The following is a 2,701-nucleotide window of genomic DNA, read 5'->3' as shown; positions in this document are numbered from 1 at the left end:
AGGCATGTGACCTGGGCTATTCAGAATAAATGGTGCTATGAACATTCACGTACAAGTCTTTGTGGAGAGATGTTTTCATTTCTCTCGAATGTATACCTGGAAGTACAATTGTCAGATCATATGGTAAATCTATGTTTAACACTTGAGGAGCTGCCAGGCTGCTTCCCAACATGGCTGCACCATTTTACATTCCCACCAGCGGGGTACGACTGTCCCTACCCTCCTCCACCCTTCTCCACAGCCTCACTGATGCCTTTTTGACTACAGCTACTCTAGCAAGTGTGAAGCGGTAATCACTGTGGCTTTGCTTTGCATTTATCTGGTGGCTGGTGATGTTGCCCATTTTTTTCACGTGCTTACTGGTCATTTGTATATCTTCTTTGGAGAAATACCTATTCAGCTCTTTTGTCCATTTTTTCCTTTTTATGTAGTATATATTTCATTAGTTTGTACCAAGACCTTCTCATATTCCAAAGGCAATTCAGTGGAAGAATCTTCCTTTTGATATTTGAATGATCTGAAATAACACAAACAGAACCATATGGTTTTTTAAAATTCTCATTTGGATAACAAAAAAGACAAGTGGAACAAAAAAAATTTCCTTTTCTTACAGATGGGTATGGAAGTGGACCTAATTTGGTTTTTTTTTTAAGCCTGTGAATAGGGGCCAGCCCAGAGACACGGCAGTTAAGTTCACATGCTCTGCTTCGGAGGCCTGGGGTTTGCTAGCTCACATCCCGGGCGCGGACGTATACACCACTTATCAAGCCGCGCTGTGGCAGGCATCCCACCTATAAAACAGAGGAAGATGTACACAGATGTTAGCTCAGGGCCAATCTTCCTCAAAAAAAAAAAAAACCCTCTGAAGACAAAACTAGCTTAAAATCTAATTAAAATGAATAAACAATTTGTTCACTAAGCTACTAGTCTCCAGCACCATTTCCTGTTTTCCGTTGTTCTCATGCAGGTTCTTTGTTCCTTCTCTTGCTCTTTTTACTGGTCCAGCTGCACCATTTTCATCATGTCCATCATCACCATAAATTTCATTTTCTTGCCCTGAAACTGTACTTTTCCTTTAGCACATCCATCCTGGGTGCTTTATTTCCCTTTTTTTCCCCTCTGAATCCGCGACCTTTTGCCTTCCATTTGTTTAGGGATTCTTGCTGATTTTCTAAGATTTTTTTCAATACTTCTTGCTCCACACCTCCTTCTAGAATTTCCCATGTCACTTCTTTGTTCCTTAATTGTGAGTTACCATTTTATTTGAATCCTTGACTTTCTCCAATGTTTCCTTAGCTTTTTCGTTAAATAGAATTATTCCCCCTTTCCCCCCTCTGATAAAATCTATCCATTTTATTTCACCACAATCTGAGAAAAGGATGTGCAAATCTTCTCGACAGGTTTGATCATCTAAGTTCCCAGAAAATTTCAGCAAACATCCAATCTTTTCTTCTAGAGGTTTCATTTCAGCATTTTCTACTAACTTTTGTTTTTCTTCTTGCTCTTGTTTAGCTCATAATTTAGCTTCCACTTTGTTTAGTTTCTTCTTTTTTTTTTCAAAGCAATCAATCTTCCTTGAAAAGCAAGGTCCCTGTCTGCCTAGGGGTCTCGACAAACTTCTTAGGAGATTCAATGCTATCAAACAGAGCAAATGATGATCCCTTAAGTGTTTTGCACAATATTCTTCTCATCTGACTATTTAGTTCTTGACCTTTATCTTCTAACGCTTCTTTTATGTCATCAAGGGTTGCAACAGTTGGGAAGCTTGTAATATAAACAAGTCTATTTTTCACATCATTTTTAGACTCCTCAGTCACTTCAGGGAGGGGCTGCTTCCCCATCTTCTGATTCTAGTTTTATCTTCACTTATTTCCATGAGCTCTGCCTTAGCTTGCTCAACACTCTACTATTGCATTCAAGTCTGTTGTTAGATGGTTTAACCTATTGAATTGTATCATTGTCTCCAAAGGAATCCAGATTTCATCCACTTTGATCTGTTCCTTTAAAATTTTGTCCCCCCGTAGGAAATTGAAGTCACCAAAACAATGCTCAATTTGATGACAGATTTTGGCCTCCAGAGCAGCCACTTTTTCATTATCACCATTTTTAGCCATTGCGGCCATCTTTAAGGTCCAGGTCTGCCACACCACGTGATCACTAACAGTGACAGCAATGTCTCAACTTCCCAGCTCTGCTGCTGGCCTAACCCACATAAAGATGAAGGCCATCTTTTGTCCATCTTTTAACTGGGTTATTTGTCTTTTTATTATTGAGTTGCAATAGTTCTTTATATATTCTAGACACAAGTCCCTTACCAGACATCTGATTTGCAAAAATTTTCTCCCATTCTGTGGATTGTCTCTTCACTTTCTTCATGGTGTGCTTTGAAGCATAAAAGTTTTTAAGTTTGATAATGTCCAGTGACTTACTGTACTCTTCTAACTCTTTAAAACAAAGAATTAAAAAATAAAGATAAGCTGTATGCAAACTCTGGGCTGTGTGCTCTGTGTTTGTGCAAGCCATCAGTTGTGTTACTTGAAATATGTTCCTTTTTTTTTCTTTCCCATCGTGGTAATGCTTATCATGCCACCATTCTTAACTAAAGAATACAAACACATTACTAAATTTTTATTTTACTACTTAAAAGGTAACTATATTTTAATTTGGCTATACACCACAATTCATTTTAATTTGTAGATGT

The 2,701-nt window shown here is 38.1% G+C and overlaps 1 pseudogene; it reads right to left on the bottom strand.

The window, feature by feature from the left end:
- Positions 1-923: 923 nt before the first annotated feature.
- Positions 924-2,114, bottom strand: LOC124248360 (lupus La protein-like; annotated as a pseudogene).
- Positions 2,115-2,701: the final 587 nt, after the last annotated feature.

The sequence above is a fragment of the Equus quagga genome, chromosome 12 (assembly GCF_021613505.1).
Source record: "Equus quagga isolate Etosha38 chromosome 12, UCLA_HA_Equagga_1.0, whole genome shotgun sequence".
In the NCBI taxonomy this organism is placed as follows: domain Eukaryota; kingdom Metazoa; phylum Chordata; class Mammalia; order Perissodactyla; family Equidae; genus Equus; species Equus quagga.
This window is presented reverse-complemented; position numbering and strand designations above follow the sequence as displayed.